This window comes from Balaenoptera acutorostrata, chromosome 12, assembly GCF_949987535.1.
Source record: "Balaenoptera acutorostrata chromosome 12, mBalAcu1.1, whole genome shotgun sequence".
NCBI lineage: Eukaryota > Metazoa > Chordata > Mammalia > Artiodactyla > Balaenopteridae > Balaenoptera > Balaenoptera acutorostrata.
Genome location: NC_080075.1, coordinates 78,527,072 through 78,543,241, shown reverse-complemented (window position 1 = coordinate 78,543,241; position 16,170 = coordinate 78,527,072). Strand labels below are relative to the sequence as shown.

Sequence of the window (16,170 nt, the reverse complement as noted above, 5' to 3'; positions counted from 1 at the left end):
GATTTTTAGTTCACTTATAAATGTCACTGTAGCCCAATCTTTGAAACTATCACAAAATACAGTATATTTATAAAGGTCTTATGACATTTGTAAAGTGTTAGGAACAATATTAGATTTAACTGTTATACACAGTATTAAATTAGAGCACTGACAGAGAGAACACTGGCTAAATTTAAGATTTGCACCACAAGAGAATCCAAAGTTATTAACTGTAATCAACTCATAAATACTTAACTTCAAAGTAAATGACATCTTAGGAGTTTGATTAGCCACAAAGTTAATGAGAATGCAAGTAGATATGAAACTTAAACAGTCTATGAAAATCAGAAAACAAAAAAGTAACAACTCTAAAACACTTCAAGTAAAATACAACTGAGAAACACTGAGTTAATGTATGTATTTGTAAAGCATCTTTTTATTTTACTGCACTCTTATGTTTCTGAATCTCACACAGCCAAATAAAAAAAGTAAAGAAAAACTTTACTTTCTTCCTTACCTAAGAACCCAAGGTAATTCAATGCTGCCAACAACGGGCAGGTTAAGACAGGACAATGTGTTCTAATATATATTATTAAAGGCTGATGGCCCCACCTTCAGCCGCCACCCACAAGCAATTTTAATGATCAGTTTTGATAAACAGCAAGACTTAGCCTGGATAAAAACCATATGTACAGTGTAGATATAATCTGTACAACTTAGGCAATCCTTACTCAGCTAAGCATAGGTGTTCATCTGCTTATATTAATGGGTTTCTAACTTTATTTAGTAAAAGAATTTTTTTCCAATTAAATCTTATACAAACCTAGACAATACACAAAACTGAAAAGCAGCATTTGATCACTATAAATGAGTCCCTCACCATCCAAGTAATGTCTGCATTTTATTTTGGCTACTCAGAATTCTACTTTATCCATCATGTAAGAACTGCACATGATAAAAAAGTTTTTTAAAAAACTCGTTGCAATGTCCAGGTAGTCTTCAATGAAACTACATTACATTTGAAAAAGAGACAGTAAGATACTTTTCTTTCAAAGTTAAAGCACAAACAAAATCTAAAAATAACTTGTATTATTTATCATGTATATAAGGCAGATAAGGAGCTGCTGAAACTTCTTCAAATGACAAAAATTTTATATATATTATTATCAAATATAAGTTGTGACCTGTGTTATTGTCCCATAGTTACACAAAGCAGAGCATACACTCTGCATGTATCTGCACTTTGACTGGCAATTAATTAGTGGTATTCCTGGGCATAGTACTAAACCTACTTGTAAAGTATTTAGTGACTAGACAAGTGAGGATTAAATTTTTAAAGGCCCAGGGAAGAGATACAAAATTTGTAATTGTTATCAAAACACAATATAAGAAGTACAAATACATACAAAATTGGCAGCGGAAGCTTTATTCCAAGTTCTTTTTTTTTTTTTAATTAGCCTGGTAGCAAACTTTGACATGCTGGTTATCTCTGTAGTATATTAAATGTTTGGTATATAATAGAAGTGAGTCTAGGAATTGTTTTAAATTAGAGAGGCTTTTTTAGTTTAAAATGTACATTAAAATTAAGTTTGATCCTGAAGTGGGTAGGAAGGTGGGTGAAATAGGTGAAGGGGATTAAGAGGTACAAACCTCCAGTTATATAATAAATAAGTCACAGGGATGTAATATGCAGCATAAGAAATATGGTCAATAATATTGTAACAACATTGTATGGGGACAGAAGTAAAAAGAGAAGTAGACAAATCCACAATCATAGTGAAAGATTCTAACACACCTCTTAGAATGATAGAATGAGCACAGAAAAAAAAATCAACAAAAATATATAAATTTTGATTGACATAATTAATATTTATGTTAACATAATCAACATAACTGACATATACAGAACTCTATACCAAATAAGTGCAAAATGCATATCCTTTTCAAGTGTACATGGAACATTTACCAAAACTGACCATATACTTGGCCATACAGCAAGACTTAACAAATTTCAAAGAACTGAAATAATATAGAGGATGTTCTCTAACCACAGTGGAATTAAGCCAAAACTAAATAACAAAAATAATAAGAAAATCCGCCAATTTTTGGAAATTAAGCAATATACTTCTAAATAACTGATGAGGGAAAGAAGAAATCACAATGCAATTTAGAATAATAATGAAACAAATAATGAAAATATGATATATCAAAATGTATAGGATACAGACAAAGGCATGAATGTAAGAAAATTTAAAGTCTTAAAATACTTTCTAAAATATTTTCTAAAATAGTAGGAAAAAAAGGCTGGAAATCAATGATCTAACTATCTATCTTAAGGAGTTAGAAAAACTAAATGAATCCAAATAAATAAAATAGAAAAAGTAAAATAACAAAAAATAGAAATTAATGTGATAGGAAAAGGAAGTTTACATTTTAAAAGATTAACAAAGCCAAAAGTTTGCTCTTTGAAAAGACCTATAAATAAATAAACAAACCCCTGAGAAGACACATCAAGAAAAAGGGCACAAATAACCAATATCAGAAGTGAAGAGATCACTCCAAATTTCATGGACATTAAAAAGATAATAAAAGAATATTATGAGGAGCTTTATGCCAATAAATTTGATGTGGGCAAATTCTGAAACAAACACAAAAAGGCTAGAAACATCTTTACAGTCCTATAACCAGCAGACATTGAATTCATAACTCCTAGTCCAGATGAGAGTCAACACTTAAGGAAGAAATAATACCAATCTTACAGAGTTGGCCAGGGAACAGAAAAAGAGGGCCCATTTATCAACTCATCTTATGAGGCCAGTAAACTTTGGTATAATACCTAACAAGGGCATTATAAGAAAGGAAACATATGGGACAACCTCTCTCAGAAACACAGATGCAAAAACTCTATTCAAAATATTAGTAGACCAAATTCAGTGATACATAAAGGGTTATACACGACAACCAAATTGTGTATAAATCAGAAATGCAAGGTTGTTTAAACATTCAAAATGTAATCAGTGTAACACATTAGTAGAATAAAGGAGAAAGATATATAATCATCTCAACCAATATAGAAAATACACTTGATAAAATACAATAGTCATGAAAAACTCTTAAAAAAGAAGAAATAGAGGGATTATCTTTTACAGAATCTAAGAATCTATAAAAAACCTACAGCAAAAACAACAACAACAACAAAACCTACAGCAGATATTTTACTAAGGGTGAAATACTAAAAGCACCTCTGAGTTTGACATCAAGACAAGAAAGTCTGCTATCAACACTTCTATTCTACAGTGTACTTGAGGTCTCTGCCAATGTAATAAGACACAGAAGAGAAATAAATATATATAGATTGGATAGGAAGAAAGATAGCTGTCATTAGTCACAAACACCAATATTATATACATTATATGGGTGTTCTAGTTATGCCTGTTGCATTATTCCAAAACTTGGTGGCTTAAAACAACCATTTTATTATACTCATGGATTCCGTGGGTCAGGAATTAAGAAAGGGCATAGCAAGAATAGCCTATCTCTAATCTGTAATATCTGGGGCCTTAGCTGAGGAGACTTTTTACTGTGGGCGGGGGGCAGGGGGCAGGGAATGCACCATTATGTTTATTAGAAGTTGGATTTCAATGTGTGCTCTAGACAGATGACAGAATAAATACCCACACCTTGAGAAAAGGAAGTCCACAATTCATACAAAGTGCTCACTACAGAAAGTTGCTGTGTCAAAATCCAGGCAAGGACCACACTCGGAGCAGCCCCTCCTCTCCCACTGCCCTCAACAAGGGCTGTGCTATGGTTCTTTATTTTATTATTTCTTTTATTTATCTTTATTATTATTAATATTATTATTTGCTTCTCCTGTGGTCACTGGGGGGTGTGATATGTTCACTGGGGGCAAGAGTCTTCTGGAAGTGAGAGTCCTCTGGAAGTGAGAGTCCTCTGGAAGTATCTTTATTCACATGTCTGATGACTGATGCTGCTTTCAGATAGGTTGCTGGCCAGGAATATCTATACATGTCCACTCTGTATGGTCTCTCCACATGGACTATTTTGGGCTTGTTCAGAGCATGAGAACTGGGTTCCAAGAGCAATTGTCTCAAGAGTACCAGACTGAAACTGCATCACCTTTTAAGACCTAGTCTCAGAAGTCACACAGCATTACTTCCATGTTAGCCACAAGCTCACCCATATGCAAGGGGAGCAAAATGGACCTCTCTAAATAAGGGAAGTATCATATCATATGAATAGTATGTGGTATGGGAGTTACTGTTGTAGCCAACTTTGGAAAACACAATCTGTCAAAATAGGTTAAACAAAGATTTTAGTTCTGCAGACCCTTTCAAATTATATTATTAAGAAGATTGTGAAAGACAGAAAAAACACAAGATTTCACTAGAGTTTGGAAGCAGTCAAAATAACCTAAGCAAGAAATAAGGGCAAGAGTGGGAAAGGAGTGAATGAGAGACTAAAGTCTTGGTAATAATTCTGTAAGGGAATCCAGGGAAGGGAAAGTGACAAAGATGACTTGGATTCTGATGCTAAAGATGAGGGGAATGGAAACACTACAATCCTATCATCAATAAGCAGTACCATTACTTTTAATTCTTGTAGTCTTTGGGTATAAAATATCTCACTCTTTAATTTGTATTTCTCTGACTACTAGTATATTTGAACATCTTTTCATGTTTGCTGGCCTTCTGGACTTTCTTTTCTGTGAACTGTCTATTTATATCCTTTGCCTGACTTCCAAGTGGGTTATTTATCATTTTCTTATTGGTTTGTGAGACAACTTTGTATATTGCTGATATTAACCCTTTTCTGGACTCCTATATTTAACATATAGCTTCCTAGACATTTATTTTAATTTTTATTATTCTAGTTTTTACATTTTAACTTTTAAGCCATCTATATAAGAATTCAACTTTGTTTTTCTTACAGTAGAGAGCTACTTGTGCTAATCCTATTTAATTTAAAAAATCATCTTTTCCCCACTTTTTCATATATTAAATTTTCATACTTACTGGGAAATACGTTTTTAATCACAGTGCTATAATGTCAATGAATCTGGCAACTGGGTCCATGATTAATTTTTAATTATTTGGTAAGGGTAGAAATCGAACCAATAAAACCAAGAATCAACATTACCTAAATCTCAAGTATGGCCAGTGAAAGTTACCTGTTGTACTTAAAATCGTCAGTGTTATTCAAGGGAAAAAGGGGGAAAGGAGGGGGCTTTCTGAATCTGGAACTATATCACAAAACTCCTTTAAAAGTTTTAGTAAGCAAATGTAAATTTTTCATTTCATTTTTGCTTCTTGGTTTCTTTTTTCTAGAATTCCAAAATTCCCACTCCACCTGCTAGTGGGATACTACAGTTTGCCATTTACCAAGGCCTAGATTTCCTTCTTCATTTCCTTCCCCATTTCCCTTTTATTAGGTTTCTAATATGAAATTGCCTGAAACAAGGAGAGAAAAATTACATCTGTTCACTTTTCTTCTGCTAATTACAGCAATAATTCTGCTGAGAAGATTAAAATCTTGAGTAAGATGATTAGTTTATATGCACAAATAATCCACAGCTATCATTAATTTTGATCAGAAATTACACGGATATTCAAAGTAATTCTCCTTAAACGATAAAATACTTTACAAAAGTAAGAACCAAATGTAATTATAGAATTGAAAAGTATAATACATTTTTAAAAACTTGGTGGATGGGTTCACTAGTAGAGTTAAATTGACAGAACAGGATCAGTGAACTTGAAGACACATCAATAGAATTTACTAAATCTAAACAAGACGAAAACAGACTTTAAAAAAAATGAGCAGGATCTCAGGGACTGGCAGGAAAATAACAAATGGCCCAACGTTTGTATAACCAGAGTCCCAGGGATATAGAAGAAAGAGTATAGGGCTGAAAAATGTTATAAAAAATAATGGAGGGCTTCCCTGGTGGCGCAGTGGTTGAGAATCTGCCTGCTAATGCAGGGGACACGGGTTCGAGCCCTGGTCTGGGAAGATCCCACATGCCACGGAGCAGCTGGGCCCGTGAGCCACAACTACTGAGCCTGCGCGTCTGGAGCCTGTGCCCCGCAACGGGAGGGGCCGCGATAGTGAAAGGCCCGCGCACCGCGATGAAGAGCGGTCCCCGCACCGCGATGAAGAGTGGCCCCCACTTGCCGTAACCAGAGAAAGCCCTCGCACGAACCGAAGACCCAACACAGCCAAAAATAAATAAATAAATAAATCAAGTAGCTATAAAATTAAAAAAAAAATAATAATAATAATGGATAAAAACCTCTTTAATTTGGCAAAACACATAAAACCTACAGATTCAAGAAGCTGAGTTAACCCCAAATAGGATAAAACCAAAGAAATACAATACAAAGCACATCATAGTCAAACTTCAGAAAACTAAAAACAAAGAAAAAAATCTAAAAAGCAGCCAGAGAGAAATGACATATTACCTACAGGCGAACAATAATTTGAATGTCAGCAGATTTCTCATCAGAAACCAAGGAGGCTAGGAAGAAGTGGCAAACGTTTTTCAAGTGCTGAAGGAAAGTAACTCTCAACCCCAAATTCCTTATCAGAAAAAACTATCCTTACTATCCTTCAAGAATGAAGGAGAAATAAAGATATTCTCAAATGAAGAAAAACTAAAGGAATTTGTCACTAACATAGCTACCTCTTAAGTAAGGTCTCTTAAAGGAAGTTCTCCAAACAGAAAGGAATAAGTGAATAAGGTTTAACTTCAGATAAAAAAGAACAATGGAATAGGTAAAAGCAGTGGTAAATATAATGGATTATGTTTCTTGTCATTAGCTTCTTCAATAATATTTCATGGTTGAAGCAAAAGTTTAATGTGGTATTCAGTGTATGTAGAGGAAATCTGATAATTATATTTAAAAAATGGAAAGGGTAAAAGGATGTAAATGTAAGTGAGGTTTCTACACTTCACTTAAGGTAGTAAAATGTCAATACAAAAGTAGGCTGTGTGATGTTATGTATATATACTGTCATACCTAGGGCAACCATTAAAAAAAAAAGTATACTAAGAGATATACTCAAGAATGTAAACAAGTCAAATAAAATTCTAAAAAGCATTTAAGTAACCTACAAGGAGGCAAGAAAAGAGAAACAGAAAAATGATGACAGAGGAAACCAACAACAACAATAGATAATAAAATGGCTGAATTAAGCCCTAACATATCAATGATTATTTTAAATACAAATGGTCTAATTATACTGGTTAAAAGGCAGAGATTGGTAGAATGGATTTAAAAAGAAACATGACCTAACTATATGTTGCTTACAAGAAACTCACTTCAAACATAATGACATTGGTAGGTTGCAAATAAAAGAATGGGAAAAGATATATCATGCTAATATCATTTTTTTAAAAAAGCAACAATGGCTTTGCAACTATCAGATAAAGTAGACTTTAAAGTAAAGAAAATTACTGAACAAGGAGAGACATTTCAGATTAATCCACCAAGAAGACATCCTAAATATACATGCACTGAACAACAAACATTCAAAATACATAAAGCAAATACCAATACAGCTAAACGGAGAAAGAGAAAATTCCACAATTATAGTTGGAAACTTTTAGCAATAAAAACAACTACTAGACAGACAATCAATAATGTATGGAAGAACCTAACAATACCATCAACCAACAGGATATAATTGACATGCAATTGACATCCAACAACAGCAGAATACACATTCTTTTCAAGTGCCCATTGAACATTCACCAAGATACACCTCATCATGAGCCAGAAAACAAACGTAAATTTAAAAGAACTAAAATCATACAGCTTATGTTTCTGACCATTATGGAATAAAACTAGAAATCAGTAACAGAAAAGACAACAGGTAAATCTCCAAATACTTGGAAACCAAAGAGCACACTTCTAAATAATCCATGGGTCAAACAGGAAGTTGCAAAGGAAATTTTAAGAATACATAGAACTCAATGAAAATGAAAAGACAATACACCAAAATTTGTGAGATGCAACAAAAGCAATGCTGAGAGGGAAATTTATAGCACTATATACTAGCATTAGAAACAAGAAAAGGTCTCAAATTAATAATCAAGAAACTAGAAAAAAGAATAGTAGAATAAACCTAAAGCAAGCAGAAGAAAATGATGGAGCAAAAATCAATAAAATTGAAAACAGAAAAATTAAATAAAGTGCTAGTTCTTTGAAAAAGATCAATAAAATCAATAAACCACCACTGAAAAAGAGAGAAGATGCAAATTACTAACATCAGGAATGAAACAGGGGTTATCACTAAAGACCCTACAGAATACTATTGCCCTGATACCAAAACTGGACAAAGACAGTACAAAAAAAGAAAACTACATGGGAATTTCCTGGCGGTCCAGTGGTTAGGACTCGTCACTTTCACTGCCTGTGCCTGGTTCAATCCCTGGTCCCTGGTCGGGGAACTAAGATCCCACAAGCCATGCGGTGTGGCCAAAAAAAAAAAAAAAAAAAACACAAAGAAACAAACAAACCAAAAAAAAAAAAAAACCCAAAACAAAACTACACACCAATACCTCTCATATCTATACCTTAAAATATTAACAAATAGAATCTAGCAATGTATAAGAAGAATTATGTGGGATCTATTCCATGTATATTCAACATTCAAAAATCAATCAGTGTAGTCCACCATATCAAGATGCTAAAGAAAAAACATATGATCACATGAATTAACTAAATGCACACCCTATGACACAACAATTATACTATTGGGCATTTTTCCTAGAGAAATGAAAACATATTCACAGAAAAACCTTCAAGCAAAGATTCACAGCAGTTCTATTTGTAACAGCCTATAACTGGATACTACACAAATGTTCTTCAACAAGTGAATGGTAAAACCAACTGTGGTACAACCATACCATAGAATACTACTCAGTGATAAAAAGGAATAAACTATTGACACACTCAACAACTTGGATGGATCTTAAAGGAATTATGCAACCTGTCTCGTGTAGAAAAATAAAAAAACCCAAGGGTGACAGTTTACAGTAAGGCCTATGTGTGGATGAAAAGCAGCGTGAGCACTAGGTGTCTGCTGCAAAGAACTTCAAGAGAGCTGTGAGAGTCAGTGTATGGGTCATTCTTTAAGAGTTGATGTTTACTGAGTGCTTATTACATGTAAAGCACTGTTCCAAGTGTTGTATGAATTATCTCAGTTAATAAAATAATCTTATCAAGTGGCTACTACTGTACCCCATTTTATACATGAGAAAAAATGAGACAGACTATTTCTGAAAAATACCATGATGCATGGCACTCGGTAGAGGCAACAAAAGCCGCAATTGTTTCCCCAAAATGCTGCACTCCAAATTCAAGGGAGCAAGCGCCGTTTTGACCTTGGCGCCACGGAGGAATATTACCGCAGCTATAGTGAACCTCAAACAACTGGTTAGGGGAGTGTCAAGTTCAGAGATTGGTGCAAGAGTCAGTTCTCAAGGATACCTGGTGTAACAAATTTGGGAGAGGCGTGGGGGAGGAAGTTGATCCTGATGAGAAACTTGATTCCAAACCAAAAGAGCCCGTTAATGGACAAGGTTGGAAACTGAGACCCAGGGAGGGAAGAGAGTGACTTGCCCAGGGCTACAGGCTTGGTTGATACAAGAACTCAGACCTTTGGAGTCCCCGGCCCAGACTCTAGTCACTTCTAGTCACTTCTTCCCTGCCAGTCCCCCAACGTCCTGGACCTTACCCCCCAGAGGGGCCGCCATAAGACTCTCCACAGGCGGGCTACAGTTAGCAGTACAAATGGTACGTTCCCGCTGGGCAAGCAACCAAAGGGGCTCCCGGCCAAAGTGGCCCCGAACCCCCGAGCGGTCGCAGCCGTCTGGCTAAGGACAGCACGGGCTCTGCGAGGAGCCATAGAGAGGAAGGGTTCCAGCTCCCGCGTGCCTGCCCGGCCGTCCTTTCTCCTACAAAGTCACCCCGAGCGTGGGAGGCAGGTCCTCACCTGTCAGCCTAGAAGGCAGCTGGCTCTACCGTGGCCGTCCTGGTTAGGCGTCACCGGACCGGAAGTCCCGCCTCTCTCTGACGTCACAGCACCGCGCCGCGCGCCGCTCCCGGGAACTGGTACCTTTAGGACACGTGGTGTGGCGGGGCTTGGGAGATTCTTGACCCTGGGTTGGGCCCTGTGGCCCAGATCCAGCGAGACCGCTGGGAAGCTGTCGCTAAGCTGGAACTGTCTCTTCCCTTTCATTTGAATTTCATCCGCCTCTTATTTTAGTCATCCTTGATACATTTAAGCTTCCCTTTCTCCAGTTCTCCCCCATGCCCAAGTTTCCCTTCCTACGTTACTGGTTGCATCTCTTCCCTTCCTTTCCCCACATTCACAGGGAAGCTGGTTCTCAGTTGCCCTGTTTATTAGCATTAATATGCCCAGCCTCTGCTACTCGGCCCTTTAGCAAAATGCTGAAAATGCCTATTCCAGAGGTATTTCGAGCTTACCACATCCAAACTCCATGAAGACAAAGGTCATATTCATCTTGCAAACTGTTGGCATCCTCAGCACCTGGCACGTAATAGGTGAGTGGCATATATCTGTTAAAAAATGCAATAGAGAAAACAAAGTAGTTTTATAGCCAGGGGTAGAAGCAGACAAGTAGACTGGCAAATCAGTAATCTCCCCCACACATAGAAAAGAAGACTTGATCCTTTTTCATTCAACATCTCAGTGATAGGCACCACCTTCCAACCAGTTGTTGGAAGTTGACTGGTACCTCTTCGTTACCTTCCCTGCTTTCACTTTACTTCCTAAATATAATAGTTAACCCAATGAGTTTAGAAGATGCCACTCACTGTGCTAAGAGCTTCTCATAAATCAACTCATTTTTAATCCTCACAGCAACCCCAGTGAGGTCAGTATTTATGTGTGACCATAGAGTCTGGAAACATACACAAATGCACAAAATTAGTGAATGATTACATTGCAGTGACATTACATGGTATGTTCAAGGTATTGTCCCTCGTTACTAATGCACAGCTCAATGTGTGCAAAATTCCGATAAGTGTGGTTCAAATGCAGCAGTTCTTTCAATTCTTGCATATGCATTTATGGTGCATTGCTCAAGTGATTTGTGTCTCTGACTTCTTTAAATAAGGCTGTGCCAGAAAAGTTAACCAAAGAGGTTCCTTTTTTTTTTTTTTTTTTTTTAATCTATCTTTCCAGACCTTTGGCCAGTCTGTGTTATTATCCCCATATTATTTGCTGTTCAAATAGTTTCTACTTTCTACCTTCTAGGCACTTATTAGGATTGCACTTCCCTTATAGTTCAGGGGTGGAGAGTGGAGGAAGGGAGGGACCAAGGGGATGTGAGTAATTCTGGCCAATGAGTTTTGAGGAGAATGCTGTGTCACTTCCAGCTGAGCAGTTGATTTCTTGTGTGAGATGCTCCAAAACTTCACTTTTTCCTTTGGTGAGGTGATGGCAACATTTGAATGATGTCTGTCCCAAGAGCCTGTGTCCTTCAGTAGCTGCTGCTACATAAAGCCTATTGACCATCCTGTGATGAATACTTCGGAGAAAGAAAGAAACCTCTGTTGTTACTTTTGGTGTTCTAACAATGTAGCCTGTCCTAATTGATACACAGGGACAGCCACACAGAGAGGATCTTTCTTCTCACGCTCTTGATTTTAATTCTAAATGCTCAGGGGAGACTTTCTGATTGCCTTGTCTTGGGTCTGGTTGTCAGCAATTGTCCAATCATCAGTAACAAGCACTAGGGGTCATATTGTACCTTGTAGACAGGGACCATCTGCTACAGTTAAGGGGATTTTAGTGAGCAGGCAAACATTCCACAAAGGTGTCTACTACAAGCAGACATGGCTATAAAATTAGACCATTGTATACTGATTTAAAAACAATAAATGAAATTGAAACAGTTTCACCTTTTACAAGAATTTTAGACTCTCATTACTCATTCAATGTTTATTGACTACCTATTACATTCCAAACACTCTTCCAGGCACAGAGGACGCAAAGGCAACCCAGAGAGAAAAACACTTGCTCTCACCAAAACCCAAAATAAACAAATTAAATACATTGACATATAGTGACAGTGGAAGAGGAACTAAAAGGCAGAGTAAAAGAGAGTGAGGAGTGCATTCATTACCTACTGCTGCTTAACAAATTACCCCAAAACATAGCAGCTTAAAACATTTATTATCTTGCACAGTTTCTGAGGGTCAGGAATCCCAGAGAGCCTACCTGGAGCTCAAAGTCTTTGAGGTTTCAGCCAAGCTGGTTGGTCAGGGCTGCAGATATCTCGAAGCTCCACTGAGGCTGGAAAATCCAGCACTAAGCTCAGTCACGTGATTGTTAGCCAGCCACTGTTCCTCACTGGCTGTTGGCCAGAGGCTGACCTACTCCAGGGGCATCTGGGGACTCATTATAAAAGCATTCAGAGGCTGACTCCACATTTCATTAATCTAGCAGTGTCCACAAAGAGATGCAGTGCAGTATCTTCTGACTGTTTAACTTCATGACTGCATGGCAAGGAATAATTTATGGAAAGAAAGCTTCAAAAGGTAAATTTAGGCTTATGTAGAATAATTATTCTAATTATGGAACTCTAAGGAATGTAAATTACTAGAAGGAGAGACTTTTGTCAAATGAGAGTAATGGCTAATATTTCCTGAACATTTACTGTGCCAAGTTTTGTGCTAAATGCTTTACATAGGTCTAGAAGGAAAAGAGAAGTTTGAGGACAGAGTTCAGAATGATGGTCTGAGATAAATGGTCCCCTCTTTGCCCAAACCATATGGATTCATGTCTGAGTCCTAGCAAGAGAAGGATTATGGCAGGAAGCAGAAAGAAGAAATTTCCCACAAAATCTCTGAGAGATTTTGGGATCCCAAGGCAATGCAGCTCAGGAACCACTGTGACAGAGTACCAAGGAAACCTGCCTTCTGTTGAGCAGAGAAGCTGTGCAGTGTCCCGTGGACAGGGGATGATTTAAGGAGACTGTCAACCACATGTAGCACTTACAGGGAAGAAGTTGCAGGGGAGGTAGTGTCTCAGCCTCCTGCCATTTTTTGTGCAACATCATTGAAGAGAAAGAGGAAAAAAATAAAAAGTTTGCATTTCTGATATGGCCCAGATCAACTATGCAGGGATCTTTAAAAACAGCTCCTAGAAACTGCCACAGCTGTTGGGGACACTTTAGCAGAGGTAAGAGAGTAGTTGGGGACACTTTGCAGAAGTGATTGAGGGCCCACAATAGCAATGAGAGTGAGACAGAGTGGTAGGTAACACTTAGATCTTTCTGATAGGAAAGAATATTTCTTGTGTGTGTGTGTGTGTGTGTGTGTGTGTGTGTGTGTGTGTGTGTGTGATGAGAACTTTTTAAGATTTATTCTCAACAACTTTCAAATATGCAATACAATATTATCGACTATAGTCACCATGCTGTACATTACATCCCCACAACTTATTTATTTGATAATTGGAAGTTTGTACCTCTTGACCCCCTTCACCCATTTCACCTACCCCCAAACTCCCTCCCCTCTGGCAACCACCCATCTATTCTCTGTATCTACGAGTGTGGTTTTGTTTTGTTTCGAAAAACAGGAAAGAATATTTCTGGTGGATGTTATGAGAATGTTAGAAGGACCTGCACTTATTAATAAAGTATGTTCCCATCTTCCTTATTATTCCATTACACAGAAAGTTGAAACTCTTAGTTTAGACACCCTTTGAATTAAGATATGTAGATTGAATATTATGTAAAAAGGAACAAGAGAAAGAAAAAGAAGAAAAGAGCAAGGAAATAAAAGAAAAAAATAAAGATTTATTTCTAAGTGTAGAAGACAACTAAGATTTATCTTCAATATATATTCTAGAGAGAGTATCAGTGAATTTTGAATTGTGGTTTTCCACTGGTTCTAATAGTGAATTTTCTCATTTGTAAATCTTTAAGTGTAAATAATTCTAAATGCTTGTAAAAATACCATTGCTCCATGCAGCCTCCTTAAGATGGCTCTGGTGTACCCTGAGATCTACATAAATGTCTTTTTTCAAACATTTTAGGTCAAGAAGTCCACATAATGATTCTCTTAAACATAAATTTAAAATCAGTAGCTAAAAATCGACAAAACCACATTTAACCCCCATATTATAGTTATACTGTTCCTCCTGACCAAGAGATAGCTGGTCCTAAAAGGCAGCACACCTGAACTGTGAGACTTGGAGTGTCTCACTATAGCACTGTTCACTGATAACATTGCCTTCGTAGAGGCACTTGGCTAATAAAAAGAATGAACTAAAAAATATCTGGCAAACATCAACATTTAGATGTTAAGGCCATCAAAAATAATACATATATATGTATATATATATACATATATATGCGCATATATGAAAGAGACTAGAATAATATTTTTATTTTAAGACTTTCAAGGTCATTCACCACATGTTATATAACTGCAGCTCCAAATGTTTTACTGTTATCCATTGATAGGATCCATTAGTCCCCCTCAATGAAACCATACCATAAAGAAGCTTTTAGCGGCAGAGCACGGTATGTTAAGGATAAGAAAAATATGGGAAATGTAGTTCAACTATCTCTATAAATTAAAAACAAAGTAGAGATTGGGACTAGCTACAGATGAATATCTCCTGAGAGTATAGTATGTTCCCATTTTATTGGATTCCTCAGAAACTAATTGCTCGTTTCAACAAGGTTTTTGTGGGCTAATTGTACTGCTACAGAAATTTTACACATCGTTCCTTCTTATTTTTTAATGGAGACTTTATATTCCCCAGTAAAATAAGAATGGAGTTTTTCATAAATCAAAATGTCTATCTGTATTATCCATCTATTCAACCGTCATAGACTGAGTAATGGCCCTCCAAAGATGTCCTTGTCCTAATCCATGGAATCTGTAAGTATTCTGCATTACATGACAAAAAGGGCTTTGCAGATATGATTAAAATGTGTTATGGATCTTGAGATGAGGAGAGTAGCCTGGATTATCCAGGTGGGCCCAATGTAATCACAAGGGTTCATATAAGAGGGAAACAGGAAGACCAGAGTCAGAGAAGCTATGTGACACTGGAAGCTGAAGGAGAGAAGAAAATGTGATGGTGAAAGCACTAGTCATAGTCAGAGAGAGATCGGAAGATGCTATGCTGCTGGCTTGAAGATGGAGGAAGGGGCCAAAAACCAAGGAATGCAGGCAGCCAATAGCTGGAAAAAGCAAGGAAATGGATTCTCCCCTAGGCCTTCCAAAAGGAACACAGGCCCGCCACCACCTTGATGTTAGCCCAATGAAGTTGATTTTGAAGTTCTTACCTCCAGAACTGTAATATAATAAATTTTAAGCCAATAAATTTGTGGTAATTTGTTTCAGCAACAATAGGAAACTAATATACCAACTAAATAAAGGCTTAGACATTTCTGTTTTGTAAACAAGTGAATAATATTAGCCAGGTAGAATTCAGTCTTCAGAGTACAGGCTGTTACCCAAATCCTATGACTTCTCTTACTTCTTTCAAACGTGACAGAAGCCCATTTCTCTTTCATTGTTCCTCCATTATGCTATTTGCTGAATAAGTGCTACATCATTTTATATGAGACTTGAGCATCTGCGTATTTTGGAATTGGGGGGTGCCAGAATCCTGGAACCTATCCCCTGTGGATACCAAGGGACGACTGTATTCCTGTTTCATGTGACTTTTGATAAGTGTTTAATCTTGATAGAGAGAAAGCTAATTGACTAATTTATGTTTTCCTCTAATGTTTGAGTTTCTTTTGGCTTAGCCATGTGTATTAGTTTTTAAGTTTATAGCTTAAAAATTCATTATGTTGTGTCCTTAAAAACTGCAAAGGAATTCTATTCTCAGTCCAAACCAACCAGACTAACGTATTTGTTTCACACTCTCAGTAGCAACCTTAATGAGGCCCAGGCCTATGATTTAGCTCTCTGTGAATTATCCAATGGAGATATTGTTCTCCACAATGCTGGCTACCACACAACAGGGGAACTAAAATGTCTACTATTCTCTTGTTCTGTTATTATGGTTTCTCTGTTCAACTTCTGCTTTCTTCGATTTAGATCCTTTTAAAAGAGTCTCATGCTTTCCTATCTTTTCATAGTCTAGTTCCTGAAAACTAAAAAGTAGTCA

General features: G+C 36.8%; 1 protein-coding gene across 3 annotated transcripts in view; it reads right to left on the bottom strand.

The window, feature by feature from the left end:
• The window catches only part of LDAH (lipid droplet associated hydrolase), a 94,635-nt gene extending 84,565 nt beyond the window's left edge, over positions 1 to 10,070 (bottom strand). For all 3 annotated transcript variants that reach the window (XM_007183463.2, XM_007183462.2, XM_007183465.2), the window contains exon 1: positions 10,000 to 10,070. The gene's annotated coding sequence lies outside the window, so the exon portion shown is untranslated. The remainder of the gene's footprint in view (positions 1 to 9,999) is intronic.
• Positions 10,071 to 16,170: the final 6,100 nt, after the last annotated feature.